We start from the raw sequence: 16,348 nt of genomic DNA on the forward strand, positions 1-16,348 counted from the left end.
TTCTGTGTCTACTGCTTTTGTTTGCCGAGGTGAGGTAAGAGAGGCTGTGTGTGTTGGGTTACACCGGCCAGTGGAAAACATGGGGAAACCCAGAACTGCACACTAACACACATGGTAAGAAACAGTCCAACATACTGGAAAATAAATGTCTCACATTGTTTTGTCATACAAATGAAGTGCTGCTTTTATTATGCGTCGTCTATGACCATTTTAAATAAATGTACATATCAATTTATGCTTATATGTGGTAACAGATTAGATATACACATTTTGGTTGTACAAGTCAATTGAACAAAGGAAAACCAAACACCTACTACCGAAATTATCCACAAAGCTGAGAGATAAGAAGGTCCAGTGAGTCTCTTCAATAATACCGTTTCTAATATTGCAAAGAATCCCTTCCTGACAAATCATGCTAGAGTAAAATCATTCATTATTAAAGCAAAATGTCACATGTCTTAGGTGAAGCAGGAAAAGAAGTACCCTCATTTATTATAACACTTACTTTCAAAATAATACTGTAAAAGATCTAAATGTGGATTTTATATCCCTTTACAGTGATGATTTACTAAATTATTGTCTTCCCCTCTCGTCAATCTGTCCAGGTTGTTCTATCTGATGCAGGTTGTTCACTATAATATATGAGTAATAAAAATAAAAGTGATGGTAGTTTTGGTTATGCTGGTCGATCACAAGAGTCAGCCATGAAAGTGTTTGTCAAGCCACAATAAGCTCACCTGCACGATTCATGTTTACACTATAAACAGTGTGCTGGAAGGTGCACTTTTAGTAAAAGAGAATGTACATCTACAGTATATGAGACCAGTCACATTACCTACTGCCTTTTGATTGGCGTGTGTTCTTTCTTTGCACTTATAAAATTTTCATGAGGTGCATGTAACCTACACAGAGACAACAGCCTACACAGGCTGAATATCTTCAACTGATGGTAAGCAGCCCTACACAGACCCATATAGACAAACATAATACAATATTGTCCATTTGTCTGTAACAGATCTGTGTAGATAAAGGTGTGATGAATATATAATGCTTGTGGTATGGGGAGCGAAGAGTCTAATAACCCAGAGTGGAGAATTATCCAGCAGTAGTTTTACAGATCAGTTGAACAGCAGGATGTAGAAACATCAAATGCCTCTACTCTAAATGTACAGTATATCGCAGCATCTCTGTCATTTGATTGTGACACTGCATAAGATCACAAGGTTGGGAGTCCTTTCTACCAAGAGCTGTGTGATGAGTATTGTGTTGTACCATCACAAACTATTTAATTCAGTGACAACATTTCCAGTGAGTTTCAGGTAGAATCAAGCTTTAATCAACAAAATATGTTCACTGGTGTTGGTGGTTTGGCACAGTTTATGCTTAATCCACTAAATATTTCCATTCAAAAATGTAGCAAAAGACATAGACATCCTTAGATGAAAAAAAAGAAAGGAGTACATTCATGGTGTTGGATGTCTGGACAGATAGATTAGTGGTGAATGGAGGAGCATGTACCCTATCTATATCAATAGAACAGGCCAATGTTCGCAGGGAGTAGCACCTTCTGTATCCCATCCCCCAATTCCTTCTACAATCATCTCTCCCTCCCTCGATCACAGAGCTGACTCCCTAACATCCCTCTTTCACGCGACAGCCAGACAACAGGTCTCCCATCAGGCCCTGCTTCTCACAAACCTGGAGGATGACTGCGCTTCCTGGGAGAGGAAATCTCTCGCTCGCACTACGTTGGCTCTGTCACCACAATCTAAATGAGCAGAGGTGACGAGGAGACACGCATTCGGCTCCTACTGTAGCCAATCCTTCCATCCTCCTCCACTGATGGCTGTGGAAGAATCTGAGGCAGAATAGCTCAGCTTTCACAGGACCGGGCCCCCACCCCCACTCCGGTCCCCAATGAAGTCAGGTGACCAGATGTTGTATATCTCCCTGTCACTACAGCCGCCATGAAACTGCTATACACATCCATGTTAAAGCCGGGAGACAGCGGCACATCTCTACGCTGTATGTCTGTGGTCGTTGAAAGACAAGAATGGAATTTAAAGCCATTTCTTCATAAAACCCTCCCTTAAAAGGCCATAAGTAAGGCAGTGCAGAGATAACAAAAGAGCATCCAGCAGCATATTAACCATCCATCAACCCCCCGCCCCCCCCCATCCATAGCATATACAGCTCAGATCCATCCGTCAGCCTCGGGACTACAGACCCAAAATAGCATTGGTCCTTTTTATGTTCCAGTGTTGCCACTGCAGCTGCTGCATTTCTCCAGAACTAACACACACACACACACACATACGCACACACACACATACACACACACACACAAAAACACACACATAAGGCCCGTACAAATGCCACCATTGATTCTAACACCTCCCCATCAATAAAGATGCTATTTGGGAGACACAAGGGAGTGCATAAAGACATGATGGGATGCAGAGGGGGTGTATATGATCATACTAAACATGTCCACACCATCTGATGCAGGCATCCATTTCCACCTCGCTCTCACGCTCAGACTGCTGATAAAACAGCTGCCTCCTTAGCAGGGCAGAATACAGAGTGGAAGAAGAGAAAAAAAGGCTACAAAGCACCCCTACATACACAGCCTCCCCCTCCTCCTCCTCCTCTCCTCTCCTCCCTCCTCTGCCTTCCCCCCTCCACATCCCCTATTGCATACACAGAGAGGGAATTACCTGAAATATGTCTTCACATTCTCTTGCTCAGTGTTTCGCCTTTGGGCCTGGAGCTCTGGTAGATTCATCGTCAACCGTACGGTCCTAATGACAGTTTAAAGGCAGGATTGCCATTCTCTTGTCGGACCAGTTCCTGACCCTAAAAGCAAGCTTGTTCGGCAGGCTGGATGCTTCACTGGCTGTTCACTGTTCCCTAGCCCATGATGTCATCCACCCTGCTTTGCCCATTGGCTGAGAGGCTGAATATTAATGCAGGCAGCAGGTCTGGGGGAGGAGGCAGCCAACGGACAGACAGAGTTGGTTTTCTGTTTGACAGACCAAACCTGCTGGGTGAGAAGCCCAGGAGGAAGGGATCTTATATCCAACAGAAATTCTTTTCTTTTGCAAACTTGTAAGGCTGCGGTTTGTGTGCTAACCTCTTAATGTCACACAGAAGCTGGTAAAACTTGACACAACAATTGTAAATTTAACAAAATGTATACATTTGAAATGACATAGCCTCTATGCTTTGTTACAGTTACAGTTATAGTTTCAAAATGTGTAGACCACATGAAAGCATACACTTTATAGGCAAGTATTCATAGTAAAAGTATAGTATAACATAATAATTTGCTATATCTAGCTATTTCCCCATCCATTATTATTATTATTGATAATTCTGACTACAAGAAGTAGTACACAACTAATCACAAGCTGAAATGAGATCCCTGGATTTTACTCAAATTTATCACAAACACCACCCAAACTTTCACATTTATCTATGGTACATGGAATAGTCCACTTTTATTTTGTGTAGAAAGGTGGATGCTTTGTTTAAAAATGATCTTATTCTCCAAAATAAATAGATACAATAAGCATCTGCCAATTCTGGTTATAAGTGTAAAGTTTTCTTTTTTGCCCGTAACTGGTGAAATATTGATTTCAAAGAAGATTCCTTATTGCTATAAGATAATCTATTACATATTGCAATGTTATGTGCACCATTGAACATTTTTGGCAAAACCATTGAAGTGATGCTGTTCAATTACAGACAATAAATAGATAATTGTGCTGCATTTTTACCCAAATACCTTCAAGATTTGTCTGCTGATGCCAAGTGGTGTAAGTTAACTGTCTGACAGAATATCTAATTGACAGATTTGTATGGACTCTCCAGCTTTCATAACAGGAGTTTTTCTGTAGCTGTTCTGCCAAACAGCTACAGATTTCTTTTTTCAGAGTACAAAAATGACTCCGGGTTTGTACGCAAGCGGAGACGACAACCAAAATATTCACTGCGTTTGCCCTAATTTGCCTATGATGTCATCTTTTTCCTCTATCTCACCTGCGATTGGCTGACTGGCACAGCATCTGCTCAGTCTCATGGCTAGTGCTTCTAGCCCAAGGTGGAGGCCTATCTGAGGCTCTGTGAATCATGGCTGGTTGTCCTGACAACCCCTGTAATGTCGATTCCTCGTCGGAGAGTAATATGGCTGTTCAGTGACAGTGTTCACTCAAATGGAGAACCTGACGATTACTGGAAGACAATGCCCCTCGAAATCATTTACATCCTTGTGATTTCTTAAATACATTTTCTGAGCCACTAAGCAAATAAAATAAAATACATTTTGATAAAAGTGGGAGATTTGCATTTTTTTTAGGTAACAAATGTGTGAGATGGTTCTTACTTTCCTAAGTCTTGGGGATTTTAAATATATTAAAAATCTGGAATATTCTAATGCACATCTTTCTCAAGAGTTTTCCTCAGTTTTGCAGGAAGGCAAATGTTTCAATAGACAGACCCGACTAAGCTCTGCCAGCATGGATAAGAAAGAGAAATGCAAATGTGAATTTAGTTCAGCAGGGCCATGCAAACATTTTAAAGTGGTGACAAGGGTTTGCTCTGACTCCTGACAGCAGACACTAAGGATCACTGTACATTTACACTGAGGCAATGAGGCACACTTAACACAGCAAAGTGTCAAAATACCTCTGGATCTGAGACAATACAACTGGCATGACAAAGCCTATATAACATGACAAAAAAACCAATATTTGGATAATACTGGCCTCTTACATGTTAGCATTTTAGGACATCACTATTGTTTTCTGGTCATTATTTGTTATGTTTTTCTCAGTTCAATCCTCTCATGAGTTTCAGACAACTGTAACCACTAAGTCATTAATTTTCCATACTAACGACTTTCTGGACATGTGACCGTAGTAGTGACTGTAATAGTCAGGGTCACAGAGGAGCCGCCCCGGCAAATATTTGCTTGATGGAGAGGAAATACCCCAGAAAGGTCAGCTCTCCATCACATGTCTGACACATAGACAAAAAAACACAATCTCAAACATAAAGCAATTTCAGAGTCACCATTAACCAAACCCACTGGTCTTTGTGTTCAAGAGAAACACGGGCAGACACAGAGAGAGATTAACTCACCCCTGTGAAGTGACAGTACTAACCACAACAGGAACCAGGACGGATCAATTCATGTCTTTTGTATTCTCAAATATTATTCAAAGGTTTTTGTTCCTTGGACCAAAGCAACCACCATGCTTTGTGCTTTTGACCCATGCGTTTATGCCATCCACTAAAGAGAGAATGTCATGGTATAATGAGTTTTCTTCCACAGCTGTTACTTCACTAACTGTAACCCATTTATTGCTGTCTTGCAGACTTTATGTCAGTCTCATTCAGCCAATCAACAGGGTCGGCCCTAATACTTATGGGGCCTTCAGCAGAATCTGGAGACACCACCCAACAAAGAAATAACACACACACACACACACACTCATAAAACCACTTCCTTATGTGGCTGCATTGACGTAGGCTCAAAATGATGCTTCTTTAACCTTTCTTTTAGCCTTCATTTTGTAGATTCAAGTAGATTTAACAGGTGAAATGAACAAAGGATTATACATTTCAGCTGGATTAACATGCTTTGTCTGCTCCGTGAGAAGAGCAAGCGCTTTATACTCTAAAAGAATCAAACTGGGATGGCAACAATGATTAAAAAGGTCACAGACTCTCTACCACAGCCAGTATGCGTCCTTTCACAACCATGTGTGCCGTTGCCGTGTCCTTTTGAAATACACTGAATATTTACCTGCTCCTTCAGCACCACAGACAGTAAATATCTTTAATTTACTCTCAGCATGCCCCTCTGCTTTCATCTTGCATCTAAAACTGTTGCAGTTCCAGTAGCTGTATATTGACATTAACTTGATGCATGCACTGATGTAATATCTTCTCCGTTCCCCATTTTGCACTGGATCTGCTGAATATGTGCTACTGTTAACCTATAAACTTAGCTAGGAATACTCAAGGCAGATCATTTCCTAAAGCTTGGTGGTGAAAGCTCAGATGAGGAGCTGACAGGACAACCTGCAGCTGCAGTAAGGGGGAGCATGATTTACTAGTATCCATAGGCCGCTGTCAGTGATCAGGTTTATATAATGAATCCTATAAATATCCTCAGAGGCAGAGCACATCTCTGCGGTGACATTTTGTAATAAGCCCTGTCTGGAATTTACTAGTGTTGTGGGCAGAGTCAGGAAAATTGCTTTCAATATATACAACCTACATGACCATATAATCTATTCACCTATTCAACCTATTCTGACTAATAATCTAATCAGTAATATAATCAGGCAGGCTCCTAAAACAGTATTGTAATCTTGTTATGTACATCTGAGTTTACAGTTTGTTCTTGCATTTAACTTGAAGCATATGTTCCACCCTTGTCACTTCTGTTTATTATACCACATGTCAGATTATTGCAACAAATTAAAAACCACAGTATTTCAAATCTATCGTCCTTAATGAGAATTATGTAAAGGAAAAGTAAGAGAATTACTAATCTAGTCAATTACAATTATTAGGGGCTTTTCAGATGGATGGCAATGTCAGTCTGTTGGTCAGTTGGTCAGTCCATCACTTTGGTTGAGACTGAAATATCTCGACAACCGTTGGATGGATTGTAATGATATTTTTTACAAACATTTATTGTCCCTAGAGGATGAACCCAACTGACTTTTGGTGATCCCTTGACTTTTCCTCTAGCACCACCAGCAGCTCAGGTTGACTTTTTTTTTTTGTGAAATGTCTCAATAACTATGGATTGCCTATGAATGGATCAAATGACTTATCCAGTGAAAAATCTCCACATGCGCTGACTGGATTGGCACAAAATTTAGATATTCATGGTTCCTGGATGATTCACAGTGTGAATGGTGATTGAAATGTCTCAGCAACTATTTGATAGATTGCCATGACATTTGGTATTTGACATTTATGTCCCACTCATGATGAATTTTAACAACTTTTGTGATTCCTTTGCTTTCCATCTAGACCCATTACCAGTTTAAACCTGCAGTGCAGAACTTTTACACATAAATGAACATCCGTTACATTCAAGCCCTTGCCAAACGAGTTCACACAATTCTGATCAAGCCTATCACCGCCAGATAAATTTCTCTGTATTTCACAGTATATGGAGTTTTTAAATCTCATGTCGGGGTGCCATTTCCACGCTGGCCATTTGGCTGGTAATCATACGGCGCTTCTAGACTTTCCAAATGTTAAAGGAGCGAATAGATCAAATTCTGATAGTGAAACAAGTCATTTCATGGAGGTGGTGTGACACTCAAAACAATTTATCCACCGTTTTACAGCCACAACAGTAGGTCATGGCCAGTGGTGTACTGGCTATCAGGCATACTGTTTTGGTACAAATCCCGGTGGGCCGGTGGACCATCATTCGGGGTGCGCATGAGAGCGTGCTGCATGCCTGTGTCAGGCAATCAAAGCCAAGCGCCCCCCTTTACTCTCACTGCCAGAGGGTAGAGACAAAAGTCCCGCACTCCAGCTTGAATTTGTCCAATACTTTGGTTTGAGCAAATACAAAACTATTAACATGCCCATCGGCCTCAGCTGTACTTTGCGTTTAGTGTTAAATAGGAGATTTTAGCATGCTAACATGCAAACTAAGATTATGAACATGGCAAACATTATTCCTGCTAAACAACAGCATGTTAACATTATCACTGTGAACATGTTAGGATGCTGACGCTATGCTATGGTGATCCATTTAACTCAAAGCACCACTATGGCAGCCACACAAAACTGCTAGCATAGCTGTATATTTTTAGTCTTGTTTGCATCTATTTTGTATATTTGCATCTATTTGTATATTTGTATGTGTGCTGCAGTGTTCCTCAACAGGTTTTCTGTTGAGGAGATGGTGGAGCTTTGCAATCCAGTTCAATCTATTTGATTTATTAGAGAATCCCATTGATTTACCACTTCTGCAGGGCGAGCAATAAATCCCTTCAACAGAAATGTCATACGATTTTTGTTTGGAACAAGATTGTTTGCCATATAGCTGGTGAATTTCATCACTGCTAATGTGTAGCAGAACTTCCTAATGATCCTTCTTCATTAGTCCAAGAGGAATGTAACATTCTGCAAAATGGAAGGAAGAAATTTGAGATGATACGTTCTTTGGTCTAGAATCAAATAATCGCAGCACCGTCCAATCACTACTGTATAAACCATATCAAATTATGGTTTAGATTATCATATTATGGTAGAGCTCACTGTGCCTTGGGAGCAGAGGTAGAGGGAAGCTTGAGAGAGACATGCAAGGCTCGCAGGAAATGATGATATATGAGAAGAGATTAAGTATGTAGGTGAATCCCACTGAACTAAACTTCACCACTATTGGCATCAATAAAATCTCTGATCTCACAAATACACACTTTAATAACAACTAAGCAGTTTTCTTTTAGTTAATACTGACATGAATTAGTGCAATTAAGGAAGGCACAGTGTCATGATAAGTCTGTTTTCCAAAACGTCCAAGTCGCAAGTGCTCCTGCTTCTTTGACTAAATGTTAGATTAAAAGAAACAACTTGTTCAACCCTTTTAAACAGAGGTTGCAATTATATTTAATTGCTGTTTTGATTGATAAATTATTAGGACAATATATTGCATAAATGCTCCACCAACAGTAGTATTTGTGTAAGGGCTCTGATGTCAGTGGGTAAAACAGAAGGGTCAGGGCTGGTGTGGACAGTGTATTAAATGCTCCTCATTTTCCTACATCAGATTAACTTCTGTAAACCCTTCACTGGTAAGTTGGCATGTAAAAGATAATGGATCACGCTCAGCCACGCAACAGCTACATTCACAAACAGGAAAACTACTTTTTGTGTGTGCTGGCATGGCAGAAATTACCCCCAAAGGAATTTAATTGAGGTTAGTAGGCCTTTATCCTGCTGATTATGGGTAACCTATTGACAGGTTACCAACGGTTTTACAAGAGCTCATTAAGTCTATTCCCCATTTTTCAGAGTGTACATAATGTGTGACAGTAATGTACTGTAAACACTGACAGCTGAGCACAGTAATTACAGATTACAGCGTGTTTTAATGTTGTGCACTTAACACCTTGGCTGTTTTGCCAAGATTTTAAATGTAGGCTATGTTACATGTTTCAACCTGCTTATTCAAAGAGGATGCTAAGGCTAAGAGGGAGCATTTCATCTGACTATGTTTGGATTATGAATGCTAGTCTGTGCCATGAAGCACAACTCCTTTATCCCTACACTGTTATACATGGTTACCCCCAACGGGGTGGTGTGTGCATGCATGTGGAGGGGGGTCTTATTGACATTTTGCAGTTACATAGTCTGCTCTATCTGATGGCTGTGAGGCTGGTATGATGTGTTTAATGTGAACTGAGTTGTTTCCCAGTATATCTAATACATGATGGCCTGTGATGCAAAACCTAGAAGATGAAGTATCCCAGAAAAATATATCTATCCACAGTAGTTAGTAAGTATGGTGATTATAACAATTATAGTTCATATCTGCTCCTTTTTTTTTGTTGCCAACTTCTAAACTGATGTCCAACCTCATCCTGCTGTTGGACATTTGGCTAGATTTTCGACCATTACACTGGAACTTTTGCCATTTAACACACAGTACTATAACCTCTGGATTGTAACACAGTCTGGTAAATCCGTTCTTAAGAGGGATTTGGGGATTTTTATTATGACATTTGTATGACAGTGGAATCTACAATATACAAATCCATCTTACACTTAAATTATCTTAGATTTTAAATTACTTCAGACTGTTTGGTGTTAGCAATACACATTTAAAACAGAAACTATGTCAGCCATTGGCAGTACTACCTATTCTATTCTGATAAATATTAATGTTTTAATTCATTTTAAATGGTTTAGCGTGTAACAGTCAATGCGGTTAGCTAGATTTTGTGACTAAAAAGTAAATCAAACATAAAATGACCTGCCTAAAGGCCACTGTGCCATCTTATGAATTGCTTATTGGTCTTAAATTATGTAGAGCTGTTTATCCAGTTGAAAGATGTCAGACAAGCCAGTAAGCATACAGTAAAGGCTTATGACTGATTGTCTAGAATCATTCAACGTAACAACCTGTTAGTAAAGACTAACAACACAGGTTTTTCATTCAGTGTAATAGTGTGAACTCACATAATTTCAAACACTCGGCAAGGACATCAGCTCTGATGCTGCCGAGAAGATGCTCGCTCAGAGACGCACCTTTGAATGTAAAACAGGGGTGAGGAGGCAAATGAGTAGCCTCTAGGGATTAGAGAGAGGGGTTTAATGTGCACGCTTATAAAGGTCAGTTATTATTCAGTTGTTATACAAGTATTATCAAAAGGCTGCCAGTGGTCAGCAGCAAAGGCAGCATTAACACAAAATGTAGGGCACAAAAATATTTTATTTTTAGTGCAATGTCACAAAAAAATCCAGTATTTTCTTATCTTGATTATGCTAAATTAGGTTACCCTGTAGTTTTCTTTACATCTATTAACCTTATCACCATGTCAATATGCAACAGTGTTGCTTGCACACATTTCGCACACTGCCTTCCCTTATAGATATTCACAATGTATCCATATTCACTGCACCTTTGCTGACATTTCTGAGTTGGATATACCCCGCTGCCCTCTTTAACTCTGCTCACTTGCCTGTCCTCAATCAAAGCCTTGTGTCAATATTAATCAGTGCATGGCGGCCTCACACAGGATCACCTATCAGCTCTGTGAGGCCAACACAACACAAAAGTCCTATCCATGACAACAGTGGTCTGAACAAGCCCCTCCCACTGACAGCTGGCTTATTGTGTGCTGTGCCTCTGAAGCGGCCTTGTTTCCCTTTGCTTGGACAGTTCAATAACTAATCTCAATGCAGCCAGCAGCATGTAGCTTTGAAAATGAGGAGGGCAAACCCGATGGAGAGTCATAATCTGTTGTCGGTGTTGTGTCGGGTAACTGGTGGGTTACCTTGTCAGGTCACATGAGGACTCATAAATGGGTAAGAAATTGTGCACACACCTTTGTTGCTCAATTACAGATAAATAAATAAAAAACAAAAAAGCATATAGTCAAATACAGAGTTAAAGCAGACTGATATTTCATATTTGGTTAGCAGCTAGTATCTTTTTCCCTTGAGTGCCCATGTCCACAAGACAAATTTTCATGAATTTTTAATGAGGAGGCATTTTCACCCAAGAATGTCCTTGTGGGCTACTGTGACGTCTAATCAGAACACCTTTCTCTTCAGTTATTAAAATTCAAAAAATGTTGTGTTTTATTTAACCAACAGCATGCTCTCTACAGGTCTTAGGGAGCATATTTGTAACCTGATTTATCTAATTTAACGTTGATTTTATCAATACCTTGTTTTTTTTTCGGTTTCTGCAGAATAACTTGGTTTGTAATCAAATTAATTCCATCAAAAGGTTATCGTGGCACATTTGTAATTATTCCTCCCAAGATTGTAAATGACATTTTGATCCATCATTTTATCATCACCCACAATATTAATACTGAGAAAGGGCAGTTATACTTTGGTCTCCATCCTTCAGTTCATTCGTCCATCACATCTCAGACACTCAGTTTTGACTGAGCTCAGTGGGAAAGATGCATGTCGCCAAAAATGTGCTAATTAGCTCAAGGAGGGCACTGCACTCACCCTAGGTTCAGTGTATGAAGGATGTAGATTCTGAAAATTTCTTAGTGGATAATGAGTATAAACAGAACTTATTGTCTTATTACTGTTTTTTAATTTTCATAAGCTTTATGCATTTTATGTTTGTGATGTGCAGTTAAATTCAAGTAAAAAGTGATGATAAAACAGGGACAGTAGTACATTCTTATTTGAATACATTATATTTGAATCATTACTGTCTAAAGGCTATTCATGTGTTTGTCCACCTGTCCACCACACATTATTACTATATTTTTTTTTTTTTACAAAACTTGAATTATGCATCCTTACTTTCAGAGCACAACAGATCAGTTCAAAGATAATCTGAAGTATGATATCGCTGATAAACTCATGAAAAATACACTTGAAAGAACATGTCGACCTGTTGTATCATCCCTCAGCCAACGGTTACTTAGAATGACATCACACATAAAATCTGAACAGGACTCCCAGCAGAACAAAAATCGCCCTGATGTTGCTGCACACAGGGCACGCGAGCAGCCCCCTCCCTCTGTCACATGTAGGCTAATGAACAGCAGGCTCGTGCTCTTGATGCAGGAGCCTTTTGGGCCACAAGAACCATGTGTACTCACCACTTTCTGCTTGGACACACACAAACAATGGGGCACGTCTGGAGTGCTTGGGGCCCAAACCCTGAGGAAGGGCAGATGGTGCCCGGGATCGAGGACCGCACCCCCATTAACATGAGAAAAGAGAGGGACAGAGGCGGGGGAACAGGTACCCTCGCTCCTATTTTCTTCCTCTATAGAGATTAGAGAGGGGGTGACTCATTTACCCAACAGAGTCTGTGGCGCTGATTTGAAACCCAATTAGGAGCACGCTGTCAGCTCAAAGGCAGAGAATATCAAGTGTGAGGATCCCATTTGAAAAAAAGTGCTATCTACAGTTGCATAAAAAATGCACAGTTTTTCTTATCCATATTTAAGAGTTCACGTTCATCACTTATTTAAGAAACTTCATTTTGCATGTGCCATATTAGCTTCAAAGACTAACTGACTCGAAACTCTTTTTAGTACATTATAGGTGAAAACTAAATATTTGAAACATGTATTTCTTATGTATGTTTCTTATGTGTGTGGCTGCAGTTCATCCAGTGTTTAGAGATGTCAGCAGTATTAAGTAAGAGGTCATATGATGGCTCTTTTTTATTTAATTATATTCCTAAGCTTAAATGCCAGCAGGTGGCTAAATCAGTAAAATGTTATGATGTTAAATCTGCATAATCTCACATTTAAGTAAATATACACACTGGGTTTTCATGGTGTTGTTTTTTTTAATAGAAATCTGCAGCTGGCCAGGATTTTTTGTCAGCAAAAGATGGAGTTAAAGCTGCTAGAGTATTTATTATTATATACATTATTGTTTGGGAATAAATATGATTGCTGTTAAAATAGCAAGAATATCAAGCAGAAGCTACAAAATAACTTTGGATTTTCCAGAATGTTTCTAGTAAAGCTATTTTCAAATTTCATTAAATGTCTCTGAGCTAACACTGATAATTTGGGGAAAGCCAGAGCACCAAAAAATACTCCTTTATCTCTTCTATTCAGAAATAAATCAACTTATTGGGCCATCTGAACTGCATTTCAAGTTCAAATTTGCAGCAATACAACGATGAAATCATTATTACCACTATAATACATTACACATAGGAAGAGGTTGGGGGGATGTTTCTTTTTTGTACAACAAACTGTTTTACAGCTCACATTCTGTCTCCCTCTAGTGGTGATTTGAAGGACAGCTAAACTCTCCAGTAAATCCAGACTCCCTCCTGGTCCTGAGCACCTTCAACATTATATCTTTACATAATTACTGTGTGGCTGTGACAGCACTAGTCACTGACTGAGGAACATTGAGTAAAACTTCAAAACTTCAAACAGAAAATCTCAAAAAAAATCTTTTTATACAAAATATATATTTTTTTTACACATTTTGCAAGTGCAAAACTGTGACAGGCATGGCACTAACAGGTCATTTTGAATCTAAGCTTTTGTGTTTTAGCTAAATTGTTCAAGCTGTATGCAGCATGCTCAGGACAGCAGGGATTTTACACACCTGCTAAGGATGGAATGCTGTATGGACACAAGAACAAGGATTAGGCTAATGTCCCTCCATGATCTCTTTCCTTGTGCTAAGCTCCACTTTGAGAAATACAGGAAACACTGCTGTACATGCTACTGCTTTGGAAAACTAGGTAAAAGCCATGCAATTTTATATTTTGAATTGGAGTGTGTGGGTCACATGTTTGCAGAAATGGAAGGACTTTAGAAGACATTCAAACTTTTCAGATGTGTTCTTTGTGAATCAAATGCTCTAAACCTTTAGTATATTCAAAATCTTCATTCAAAATATTTTCTGCAAATCAGTATATTCTACTTTGAACTGTATCCATTTAAGAAGCAAACATTGTATTATAACAAAACTAAACTAGTTCATCAAAATGAAATGTTGCACACTCTTGTCCATCGTACTATGCTTTACTCCCTAAATGTTTTTGGCTTTGTTGCATTCATCATGATACCCTGATGTCATACTTTAACTAGTTATTCCCTCATCAGAATTGTTTTCACCATGATGAAGCAGAAAAAAAAAGCTGAAAATGTTCCGAGGTGCAAAGCACGGCAGCGTTGTGCAATGTGTTTAAATTTTAACCTGTATTGAAGCTGACACTGGTCTGCGCCCGGCTGTGTGTGCATTCTGACGTAACTAAATTGCAACTATAAATCTTCACACCACAGGGATTATTTGCAGACCTTCAACAGTTCTCTTCCTTGTAAAACTTTATCTGACACTAAACTACACTGACTGAAAAAATGGTGAACAAAGTCACATGAATATTTGATGCATCTCTATAGACATTGATTATCTGAAATACTTTGAGTATACTGATATCTTAACTTGATAGAACTGAGCTTGATATAAAGCTGATTGTTAGCATGAAACTAATTAAACAAAGCATGTCCTCTTCATGCAGTATAATGGGAAATGTCATAGGAACTTGCCTCCAAGTTCCCCTCCAAGTAGTTTGCATGGACTCCAGAAACAGTGATGCTTATCAATGCTACTCTTTTGTGATCTTATTCTGTTTTACTATACGATCATAAACAGCATTTATGGTATTTTACAAGGCAGCAGCAGATGACAGGTGAGTCAAAGTGCAGTAAAACCAAGGCTCTGATTCATAGATACTTTATCTGGTTTCAGCAGCACTGACCATGTGTCTTTACCAAACCCTGTCAGCCAAGATACCACCTGTCACCTCTGCAAAATATCCCTTTGGTTCACATCCAGAGAGCCACTTTCAGGCTTACTCTAGACACTGGTAAGGGAGGCAATGATGGGTTGGAGAAGCTTACCTTGAAAATTGTGACCTTGGAGTTGACTGCGATGGTGTCATCAAAACCAAAGCACCAACAACTGGTCTGTGGATTGTAGCCATGGCTGTGGCTGTGGTGAACAAAATAACCAAGATGTCTGAGTTTAAAACTGACATAGCAGTTTCCAAGACTTTCAAATTCAGAGCACCAACAGTTAGGTTTGTTATATTCTAGCAATGTTTTGTTAACAACCTTACCATGAGCTTGAAGTTGAGTTCACATTTTACACCCTCATATTACATAAATCTCTCCTCCACCTGTGCAGAGAGAAGACAAACAAAAGACACATTTTGGGATTAAGTCTCCTTAATGTCAAAACTGCAAGAGGCTGCTATCATTTCATTGTGTTATGGCTGCTAGAAATGCACTCTAAAATATAAAAGTCTAGTGCTTAGTTCAATTTCTGCACATTGCATTTATTAATAAAGACAAGAGATGACAATTGTTGTGGAATAGGAACTTTCATGTTTGTTAAATAATTGAAGTACTGAAATATTTTCAAATCGGTATATATGATGAAAAAGCCTTCTTTTTAAAGGTGTGAGAAGGAGCTGCAGACAAGGAGGTCTTACAATATAGTATATAAGAATATTCAGGAGAAATTTTCCCTGATAATAATGGTAATGTGTTACAGTGAAAACTTACTTTTTTGTGTGTTTAAACTTGTGTTAATGAAATGTTGGAAATATATTAACCACTTTATATAGCCTACTTACTATAACATTAGAATTAGAATGTGATGTCAACTTTGGTTGAAATGATTATTCGATTAATCGATGGATATACAATTAATTGACATAATCAATCAATCATCAGTTTTGAAAACTGATGAATCGGATAGGTAATTTATCTAGTAATAAATAATCATTATTCTGTCAGTTATTTTCTTGATTGATCAATTTTTTGTCTTTAAAATGTTGATAACAGTTTCCCAAAGCCCAAGATGCAACCAACCAACAGTCCGAAACTCAAAGATATTAGGATTACTATACTTGTATGCTAGTATTCACATTTAAGAAGCTGGAAACAGAGAATTTTAGCATTTTTTCTTTAAAAAAATTACTCAAAATGCTTTATCATTTTAAAAATAGTTGGTGATTAATTACCTGCCCATGGCTAACCAAACTTGGAGATCTGTAACATTGTAAGTTTGGACTGTTGTACAGACAAAACAGATTATTTGACATTCCTATGTGCTCTGA

General features: G+C 38.8%; 1 protein-coding gene across 4 annotated transcripts in view; it reads right to left on the reverse strand.

Annotated features, from left to right (window-relative positions):
- LOC122995046 (serine/threonine-protein kinase PAK 3) overlaps positions 1 to 16,348 on the reverse strand; it is a 44,190-nt gene that overhangs the window by 26,740 nt on the left and 1,102 nt on the right. For 2 of the 4 annotated variants that reach the window (XM_044369987.1, XM_044369988.1), the window contains exons 2-3: positions 15,344 to 15,403; positions 15,126 to 15,216 (exon numbers count right to left, since the gene is read on the reverse strand). The gene's annotated coding sequence lies outside the window, so the exon portion shown is untranslated. Of the gene's footprint in view, positions 1 to 2,717; positions 2,924 to 15,125; positions 15,217 to 15,343; positions 15,404 to 16,348 lie in introns of those variants that run through there. The other 2 variants (XM_044369989.1, XM_044369986.1) reach the window with 1 other exon arrangement.

The sequence above is a fragment of the Thunnus albacares genome, chromosome 13, assembly GCF_914725855.1.
Source record: "Thunnus albacares chromosome 13, fThuAlb1.1, whole genome shotgun sequence".
NCBI classification, from domain to species: domain Eukaryota; kingdom Metazoa; phylum Chordata; class Actinopteri; order Scombriformes; family Scombridae; genus Thunnus; species Thunnus albacares.